This window comes from Centrocercus urophasianus, unplaced genomic scaffold, assembly GCF_019232065.1.
Source record: "Centrocercus urophasianus isolate 14NV4802_14NV808 unplaced genomic scaffold, USGS_Curo_1.0 seq_12, whole genome shotgun sequence".
NCBI lineage: Eukaryota > Metazoa > Chordata > Aves > Galliformes > Phasianidae > Centrocercus > Centrocercus urophasianus.
In genome coordinates, this window is record NW_024884364.1 from 29,961,174 (window position 1) to 29,972,566 (window position 11,393).

Here is an 11,393-nt window from a genome sequence, read left to right on the forward strand (position 1 = left end):
TGTGGTTGAATGGAATCTGAGATTGGAAGACATCAGTTTAATAAATCAGGGTTAGAAAGTTTTTGGTCAAAGGAGATGGATTAAATGAAAATAGACATTGCGCTAAAAAGGTGGGAGAGAGAAGAAGGGACAAAGAGAAATTGGGATCTCCAAGGGAGAAGGGACTAAAAAGGACTGAAGAAAAAAAGTGCCTGCCAAGATTAGAGATGTCAGAATAGTCAAAAGAGTTAACCAGAGGAATTAGGACAAGTTTCTTTTTAGATTCCTGTTGGGATGATGGTACCGTGTTGGGGTATATATTTAAAGATATAGAAGTTAAGGAAATTACTTTGAAAATAGGGACAACAAAGTTGTAAAAAGATGATGAAGACCAACATGTGGTCCAAAGATTCAGCTGTGAGGAACCATATGAACCATCTCATAGGAAGCTGCGTTTAAAAAAATCAAGCACAAATTTTACTGTAGGAAAGACCAGGAGACAGTATCTCCACTGTCAAAATAATCCAAAACCCTACTGGATATGGCCCTGAGAAACCTGTCATAACAGACCACACTGTGAACAGGGATTTGGACTAGATGATCTCTAAAGATCCGTTCCAATCATTGCTTAGCAAATCTACAAGTCTTTGAAAACAAATTTAGTTGAAGAGAACAGAATAAAATGTGCCCTTGGTAAAGCAAGATACATGTGGCGTACTCTCCTGATGCCCTTGTTTGAGTTAAGAATCTTTGTAGACAAGGTGTACGTGTGGTAGGTGCAGTTTTTCTGATCTTTCATGTCTGCAATGCTACTTCATGGGAAACCATTAGTTATTAGGAGGAACAGGGAGTGTTGGGGATGAGTAGCAGATTTTGCTTAAAGAGGAATCAGAAGTAGCAAAAAGCCTGCAGCTAAAAGTCAGTTTGATTGTTGTTATACTCTTCGCATGGGCACAGGCAGCACAACTCATCTGTTTAATGACATACTGCAGCTTTCCCAGTACCAGGCAGTGCAATTAAAAACGCCATTCAAGCAAGCATCCCAGAGGAGGTTCTGTGGAAGTACTGCATCTATAGTGTAGGTGAGGGAGGGGGGAAAATACTACAGATATCCAATATCCATTAGGCATAATGTTAATTGGACTCTGGGTATTGGAAAGCATTAAAAGATTACAGAAAAATCTCAGCAAATGCCATTCTCAGGAATTTTAGCTATTATGCTCTAAAGAGCAGAATACTCTAAAAGACAAAATAAAGGCCTTGGCTTTTGAAAAAGCCAGACGTGACTTCAAAATGAAAGCCTGATGTTATGATTAATGTCTCATCCTTTCCAAGATTTAAGCTGGAAACTTGTGAATTATTGAGAACAATAAATAATTTGGAGGGCACACCTGAAGATTCACCACTGTCTTTCAGATATTGGCCTGAATGGCTAGCATATCTGAAAGGCATGATGCTTGTAATTATCTTCTTCCTTTAAGGTGCCACTGAAAAGTAGCCCCATTTCTATCTGCTCCCATTGAGTTGAGGTGCTCTGCTGTACCTGGAACAAAGTAGTCAGTCAGGTCCTCTGATGAAGACTCGCTTCTTGTTGAGGTGTTAATTGTAGCATTCAACATGAGTGTGAAATTCAATCCTACCTTACTGTGGAAAAATAGAGTAGCCATGTCTTTTGCTCCATCACATTTCCACTTTGAAAGCACCGTTTCTACCAGTTCCTCAACTCCACACACCAGGTGCAGCTAGTGCACTTGTTTAGCCTTTGCTTTCAGCACACAGGATCCTGGAGAGATGTGCTGCCAGGAGGTGCATATCTATGCCCTCTTCCCAGGACAATGAGGTGATATGGCATATAGTATTTCCGAACTGGAGAGACTGCTTCTTGCCTTTATCCCCTTGCAGTTCATTCTTCTTAAATGAAACGGTGAAATGCTGTGGTTATGGAACTAATCACACATACATAGCATAAGTATCATTGTTAAACAAGGGCCTGGCATGAAACTTGCATGTGCTCCCACTCACTGTGAAGCGTAAGGTAAAAAAAGTATCTCAAGAGCACCAGTCTATATCTCTTTCCTACGCATGCCATCCCACGCTCATCCAACTTCATCATCTCAGAACTTACAGGCCATAATCTTTCCCATTGCTCTTGAATGCAAACAACATACACCTGAAAGAACTGTCACAGGAAATCACTCTGGGGAGATATTTACAGAGCTTTTCTCTTTAGCCTCAGATTCTGCATGGTGGTATTGTACCAATTCCTCTACAGTAATGATTTCCAGAGTGCCAGGCACAACAGTATCTTTTCTGTAATCAGTGACCACACCAAAGGCAATAATGTTACAGACACAGAAACCTATAGTTTTGGGAAAATATATAATCCTGAAGGTCAAATGTATTTTTGCATAAACATAGAAAGAGAGCTGTTCAGTTTCAGCCACCCTACTCTTGCCTATTTTCTTTGCTAATCTGTATTGTTTTCACAGTTTACTTCATGAAGTCAGACATTATTTATTGAAGTGTTGTAACTGATGCTTTTTTAGCTTTGGGTTTTGGTCATCTTATTCTTTGAGAATAGAACAGTATAGGAGGATATCATTTCTTAAAAGTTAGTAAATTAGGTTTTGTAACTCTAAAAGGTCAAACTGTAATAACAAGTAAAACTTGATCCTAATCCTTCCTTTTATGAGGACACACACTAAGTCCTGATAAAAACTCCACCAAAGTCTGTAAATAAGACTGCCTGTTTTGAACAATATCTCAAAAATACCACATATTTTGAAGATATTCTTGTCTCTACACTCCACTTGAATTATTCATGCAAAATCAATTCCTGAAATATCTGTAATGATTCTATGTTAGATGCTCTGGTCAATTTAGAAATTATTTTTAGGCTAATGTTTGGGTCAAAATGTGCAGCAAAATTCTATCGAGCTAATTGCAAAATGTAGTTTTGATTGGCCTGATTTGAACTTAATCTGAGCTCTTGACTGAACTGTTTGTCTGCAGGCGCTAAACTGAGACTACAAGGATCCAGGGTCAGTTTTGTCCTGTAATATAATCCATGCTGGACTCCCTTTGAGCTGTGAACTTAGGAGCCAAGCTACTCCAAATGATCTGGCGCTTGTCCTTTCAGCATTTCATGATTTAAGAGAGGTGTGGTCTATTCTGAGAAGAGAATAGGTCAAGTTAAGAACTGGCATTAAGAATGGCAATTAAGAATGAAGGGAGTGAAGGCACTGGAGAGATGAGAACTTTGCTTGGGGAGCACAAAAAAGAAGGCCACAAATACTGTTGATAGATAATGCTTTGGTCCTCCTTGTCTAGGTCTCTGGCTTAGAAAGAATAGCGCAGCAAGGCCATGACTAATTCACAGACCCCGGCAGACTGTGATTCTAGAAGGTTGCCTAGTTTGCCGATGTATCACACAGATGTAAATAATCTGAGATCAGAAAACAGTCCCTTCAACATTAGCTGAAAGATAACGTGGCAATTCTTTGACAGATCAAGGCAATAAATATGCAACTAACTGAAAGCTATTAGCCATGAAATACAGAGTATGATGTACCAGACCGTCTGGTACTGGTGAGATTTCATCAAGATGACAATAAACATCTGAGTGCTCCTGTGAAGGAAGTTTTTCATAAGTTTCTCCTGCATTGCCCTAAAGAATAATGTTTGTTTTGGGAAGAGCTTTCAAACAAAACAATAGTAACTGGGGAATTCTCAGTGGAGATGGCAACCTCACTAAAGCAGTTACTATCGTCTCGTTACTATCATCTGCGTCTCACCAAAGAAATCTACAAGTGGAAGATTTTCCTAGTGCTTCTCTTGAATTTTCCCTGCTGCAGGAACCCTTCAGTCTTAATTATTATCTTTCTCAGCTAGTGATAGCTCAAACACAAAAGCATAAGGATTGATATGTGGGTTCTAATCTTCCATCTCAGCAACATTTAGTCTCCAGAAAAGTCAACTACCTCAAAAGATGGTTCCTGCAGTAGATAATCACAGATAATTTACACAAAGTAAGCATTCTTATGAATTTACGTCTATTAGAAGAGGCTTTTATTCCTAAGGTGTGAGCTGTATGGGGTAAAATGGAAAAAAAAATAAATAAATAAAGCCTCTAGTTCAAGCCATGTAAGGATTTGTTTTGTTTTACAGGCTCAAAACACCAGCTCCTGAGGTTTTACAAAACCCAGATATCCCACGTTACACATTACAGGCAAGGAAGGGAAACAGTCTTTCACCTAACCCACTAACCTGAAAACTTTGGTGGTTCAGAGAAAGTGGAACCTGAATCTGAACCTATGCTGGTTTACAAACCTCAGACTACCCTCACATTATTGCCAACACCCCCTTAAGGCACTGTCTTGAGGGCTGCCAGCGATCTGCGGTGTCTACGCTCCATCAGGTTTCCTTACAGCAAAGCCCCAGAGATTTCGGCAATTTGGATGTCTAAGTATGACCCAAACATCAGCTACTTTTGAAAGAGTACAGCATGAAATATCATCTGTGACTTCCAATAAGCAGTGTCTATGGAGATGACTTCTCAGAACTGCGGAACTCTTTATGGGCATTTTAGCAGAGATGGTGCTTGTAAGTAATCTCATTGTAAAGCCACTCGTCTTCAGGAATACACTTACAGCACTAATTGTTTCCACAGAAAGTGGTGTTTAATGCAGCAAGATCCTTTCACTTCCCCCTCCCTTCTTCCCCCGTCTCACTCGAGAGCATCTATCTCTTTCCTTTATGAAAGCCACCTCATCCAGACCTGAGACTTGGAAATTCATCATACTCCATGAATAAAAGAGCAAAATACAGTAACAGAGAAGCAAGTAGAACAATATAAATGATTGACCATTTTCTCAGCTTTTTGGCTGCAAGGTTGCTTGTGAAAGTGTTAAAATGATCACTCTTTATTACACTTGTTTGAAATGGTCTGGCAAGATAATTTGTCTGTAGAGAAAGACTGATCTCAGACAACTGGTGATTTCAGCTGCATTACTCTAGATCTACAAAGAAAAGAGTCTAGAGTCATATATTTGAGCTATACATCTTCTTTTTTCCAATTAACTATTTAGAGAAGGAGGATGGGTTGTTACCCAGGGTTAGGTCACCAGGATATTATTCCTGAGAGCATACACTCTGTATGACTTTGAGGAAATTACATAGGTTAAGGTTTGTAAAGCTGAATAGAAAATTTGAAGCTGAATAACATGCTCATCTTTTAAAAGTTCGTTCATTATGTTTTCTTGATTTTGCTCTTCTCATTACTGCCCTTATTATTTAAAATTGGCCTTATGAACACCATTCGGGCATTGAGATCCCTTGCACTAAATTCTAAAAAGTCAAAAAGAAGAAGTATGTGTCCCTGAGTATAAGAAATTACAGGACTTGAGATAACAGGTGAGTATAATACAGGATGAAGCCCATGTTGGTCAGCAGGTTAAGCAGTAGTCCCTCACATCAGTTGTGTACCGTATCAAATGAGGTTGTTTCAAGAGATGTGCAGCCCAGTTGGAAGGTAACCATTTGAAAAAAGGACAGCAATTGTAGGCCTTTGCTACGTAGATGCTGATCTTGATTCACTTGATAGTATGCATCATGCTTGGAAAGTAATATGACAGTAGGTCTACAGAAATATCTTAATATAAATTCAGTCAGAATTCATTTTGATGTGAAGCCTGGATTATCCAGCACTTCCTTCCTACATTTCAGATGGGCTGCCTCTTCAACATCTTGGCTACAAAATCAGCAACTATCATTTGCTATAGATGATCTGAATATTCATTTGGAAGTCACTCTTTCCAGAAAGACTCAAGACAGAAACAAACGGAAAATAGACAGATTGAAGAGGTTTAAAGAAGAAATTCTCGCAGAAAACTTCATGTGGACAAGCAGAATGTATTCATATATAGACAACAAAACATTTTTCTTCAGACTTTCCATTCCTCTGTGCAAAGAGTCTTTATGGCTGACACACTGGTATTGGGAAATAAAGCTTCTTTCTATTTTTACCACAGGGCAACCTATGAATTTATGGAATCAGAAGTAAAACTCCACTATCGAGCAAACACTTCAGACATTTAATCAGAAGCTCCCTAAAAGCATGATGCCAGGGTAGCCAGCATTCTGCCAGGGACAACCTGTTTTCAGGAAGCAACTTCATTTTTGTACGCACTTTCCAAGCACTATCACTCCTAAGTATTCACACTAATTGCCTTTGACACCTCCACCAAATACACCTAACCTTTGAAAACTTCCCGAAGGGTCCTTTGCCTCTCAAGTCTTGTGAGCATGACAACGAGCAAGGAGGTAAAATGTCAGTAGGTGTCAAGTCTCGGTGTTTACCATCAATACACTGACTTCCACACAGCTCCACTGATTTGCCAGTGTTATGGTTTCAGAAAATAACACTAGAGAATCAGATTCTTTGTAAAGACAGCTATCTTGGCTTATTGTGAACTGTAAAAGAATAAAATGCTTGCAAAGGAAATTCACTGTCACCACCTCGTGTGGTCTGATTGGGAATTTCACAATGACTGATATCTGTCAAATCCCAGCATCAGATCTCAAATAACAGTACAGAAGTATTTGGCCTGAAAAAGCCTTGAAAACTTGAGCCAGTAATGTTGACACTTGAATTGTGAAAGATAATCAGAAAAAAAAGAGAGAGAAGAATCTATCATTTATTAAATTTTTAGGAAAAAACTCTGCATTTTTTTCAGTCTGACTCATAGCTTCTGAATTCTTTGGGCTGAACACAACAGAAATGGTATATTCAGAAGTATTTGGTCATCTCCGGGGAAAACACATTTTTTTGCTGTCTAATTTTTTTAAATGCTCCCTTTAGTGTAGAAATTTGACCATTAGTGCTTGGTCAGCAAATTCCATTTGCTGTTCTCTGTTTCTTTCTCTTCATGACAATTGCTTCCTTTTTTTCCCTGCCTGCTTTCCTTATGACACAAAAGCCACACCAGATACTGAGAAAGATAAGCTGACATCCAGCCACTGCTAGTGCACGCAAAACTATGCTGCACATGAGAAGCAGCCACTAAGATTGGTCACAGCAGAATGGGAAAAGTTTAAACCATGCTGACTAGAATGAACAAAGGTCTTGCTCAAAATTCAAGGAGGGAATTACTCACACATACATTATTTCAGCCAGACATTGTACACCCCCTTGGTTCCCACAGCATACCTTAGAGATGGCTGGCATGAGTCTATTAGTTCAATCTTCCTCTTGCACACGTACTAATGACAATAATGTTTTGGCAGGCAACAGAATACTCATGTAACACATGCACTGTCCATTACACATGCACCTCATTATCAAGCCACTGCATGTATCAAAAAGGTTTATTGTTTCTCTTGCCTGTTGTTTTTTTCTTAATATTATTATTTACAAAATATTACTAGAGAGAAAGAAGAGAGAGAAATAAAATAAATTACCTTCTCAAATACAACTACCTAATTTGAGAAAATATGTGCATCAATTCACAGAATCACAGAATCACAGAATCATAGGGGTTGGAAGGGACCTCCAGAGATCATCAAGTCCAACCCCCCTGCCAAAGCAGGTTCCCTACAGCAGGTTGCACAGGCAGGCATCCAGGCAGGTCTTGAACATCTCCAGAGAAGGAGACTCCATGACCTCCCTGTTCCAGTGCTCCGTCACCTCACTGTAAAGAAGTTCTTGCGCACATTTGTGCAGAACTTCCTATGCTGCAGTTTCCGGCCGTTTCCCCTTGTCCTGTCTCCACACACTGCTGAAAAGAGTCCGTCCTCGCCACTCTGCCCCCCACACCTTAGATATTTATAGACCTGGATCAGGTCCCCACTCAGTCTTCTTTTCTCAAGGCCAAACAGACCCAGATCACTCAGCCTTTCCTCATAGGAGAGATGCTCCAGGCCCTTCACCATCTTTGTGGCCCTCCGCTGGACTCTCTCCAAGAGATCCCTGTCTTTTTTGTACTGGGGAGCCCAGAACTGGACGCAGTACTGCAGATGAGGCCTTACCAGGGCAGAGTAGAGGGGGAGGATCACCTCCCTCGACCTGCTGGCCACGCTCTTTTTAATGCACCCCAGAATGCCATTGGCCCTCTTGGCCACAAGGGCACACTGCTGGCTCATGGCCAACCTGCCATTCATCAGGACACCCAGATCTCTCTCTGCAGAGCTCCTCTTCAGCAGCTCATCCCCATCATCCCCCAACCTGTACCGGTGCATGCAATTATTCCTCCCTGGATGCAAGACTCTACACTTGCTTTTGTTAAACCTCATCTTGTTTCTAACTGCCCAGCTCTCCAGCATGTCCAGTTCCCAGGAGAATAAGCAAACCAAGGAGCACAGTGTAACCAGACAAATCTGCTTCAGCCAAAAACAGAGTGTAAAGAGACATCTGCCTGCATTAGAAATAGTGTGGCCAGCAGGAGCAGGGAGGTGATCATCCATCTCTACTCAGGACTGGCGAGGCCGCACCTCGAGTAGTGTGTTCAGTCTTCGGCCCCTCACTACAAGAAAGACATTGAGGCCCTGGAACATGTCCAGAGAACGGCAACAAAACTGGTGAGGGGTCTGGAACACAAGTCTTATAAGGAGCGGCTGAGGGAACTGGGATTGTTTAGTTTGCAGAAGAGAAGGCTCAGAGGAGACCTCATTGCACTGTACAACTTCCTGAAGGGAGTTGTGGTGAAGAGGGATTTGGTGGTGGAGTGGCTGTCCCTGGCAGTGTTCAAGAAGCATCTGGACAACGTGCTGCATGATATGGTTTAGTTCTTGTGGTGGCAATGGTGTTGAGGAGACAGTTGGACTTGATGATCAAGGTTTCCAACCTTGTGATTCTATGATTCTATGATTCTATGATTCTATGAAATATCTGAAATTGGGTGAATTGAAAATAAATGAATCAATAAACACAAGTGCCTCCTGATATGTTTACAGCATGTTGATATTCCAGCCTCCAAATGTGACATGTTGCCCATTGATTCTTCAAGAAAACTGGCATGAGTTACTGGTCTGTGAGGAAATAAGAGGAGACTGCTTCTTTAGTAAGATCTGTTCTTCCAAACTCATGTATAAGACTGCAGATTGGCTCTTCAACTAGGAAAAATCACCATTCTTCAGCTGAAGAAAATGAATCATCCATTTTAATTGCCATAAGGAATGTGGCCCTCACAGATCAACAAAGATGATACTGTCTTTTCTGCAGCAATGCCCAGCCACCATTTCCTTGCTGGTTGTGGAAATCAAACTCCACAAAGTGGATACTGAGAAAATCCTAGAAGATGAGAGGACAGCCAGCTCAATCTGTCCACACACAGTGGAGAGAGATCAGAGAGCCAAAAGGTATGGTCTAAATCACAGAATGGCTTTTTTTTTTTTTTCTTCTCATCAGCTATAGCTATGAGCCTAAAGGTGGAATAGGTAATTAACTTTCAGGTTTTCATACAGAACAGGTAGCCAGTAATAGTGGAAAGGATGGTCTGAAAATACACCTTTATAAGCACAGGCTTTTGTTCAGTACAAGGCCTTTTGTCATCAATCAAGTACAATCGTTTGACATACCAAGCCAATCTGTGGTATTTTCAAAGAACTACGTGGTGGAGAACAGGGAAGGAGACATTTCATTAATTCCCTTTTATTTATGAATATTGCAATTATAATTCAGAGTGAGCCACTAGTGTGTCCTCAGGCTATATTTGAGGGCAGAGGGATATACACTCTTACTGTTTCTTAGCTAGAAAATTATTACTTCATGACCTCTCAAATGCCCTGTCTGCTGACCTCTGAGGATATTCAGCCTGGCAGTTGACATCTGTGGTCCCATCAGCAGCACTGAAGTAAAAGGTACTTAATGCAGAGCAGCTCTTTTGCAAGGTTAGAAAGGATCGATAGGAGATGTGTTTAATGTGGTATCACTATCAGGTCTCATCTCCCTTCTAAAACTGAAATATCCACAGTGGGACACAATCTTAGTCATTCAGCTGAGAGATCTTTAACACAACAAGATCCCTTTTTCCCAGGTCTAGAAATGTAGCTCAAGACACACAGAGGAAATTGCCAAGGTTTAGAATAAATGCACATGTTTCAAAAAGAAAAATGATCAGAGGAAGGCTTCTGGCATTTCAGTCCCACAGCATTTTTTTTCTGGAGCTTGAGCAGTTCTTGTGGAAAACAATCAGCTTTGCAACAGGCTGTGAACAAACCCAGGGTAGTTTTTCCCCTGGGTCCCTGTGTATCCACTGCTTTAAGCTAATCCTCTGTGACTATAGAAAGAAGTAAAAAACACAGTTAGAGGGAAGGTAGCTTTCTCACAACAAATTCAGTGAGTTGCAATTCATGCAAGAAACCTGTCAAGGCTCACCAAAAAGAAGGACAGTTCAACCATTCTTTAAGTACTGATTATGATATTCAGTCTGATAGGTCTTGTGTTAAAGCAGAGGGTAGAATTATAGAATCATTAAACTTGAAAAAAAACACTAAGATCATATAGTCCTAACATCAACCCATTCAAAGCTCCTTTACTTCCTTACATCTATCTGTAATAAACTATGCATTTAAGACACACTTCTGAAAACACTGCTGTTACCCTACCACATTTATAATAAAATATGTATGCTCCCTCTTCCTTCTTGGTCAAGGGCAGGCCTATGATGTTGAAGATGTCCTCTACATCTCTTTGTGCCCTGTAGTGATTTGCCAGTGAGATTCCCAGCGTGAGATCCTCCAGACCCCCAAGGTTCCATTGTCCTCAGCATATATCGCATTCCCATTTGGCACTCAGCAGGGCTGGGTTACCAGCATGCCTGTGGTGGCATCTAATGCCCAAACAGAAGATGCTGGGGACAGTTGCCTTCTAGCTTATTCAACTGTTCTAGTTAGTGGCAGAAAGTGGACAAGTGTGCAGAGATAGCAGAGCCACCTCTGGAATAGTTTTATGCTCCTATACAGTATGTACGTGTATTACAAACTGAAGAGTGCAATTCTATTGCTATTCCCCAAAGGCATCTGCTCAGACGAGTGATTCAATTGTCTGGCTTGGAAACTTGCTGATAATTACTGTTGTTACAGTTTTCAACCCAAGTTGCTGAGCTGGGAATTAAACAGCAGCTTGTTATCATGCCTACATGATAGCCACATTTTACTGTCCTTAACAAAGTGGCATATGTCAGTGTCGCCCTTTTTGGGCTAGATATACATTCCTAGGCATGTTCAGCTACATCTCTTTCTAGACTCCAACAGGCATGTGAATACCCACATTAAAAATTTTTAAATTTCCATTTCAGCTCTCTTTTGAGACAGATGCAGACACTCTGCGGCAGAATCTGCAGTGGTGAATTTAAAAATGGATTTGAACCAAGTGTGTTAGGTTTGCAATATGATCGCTGAGGGACTGGAAAGGAAGA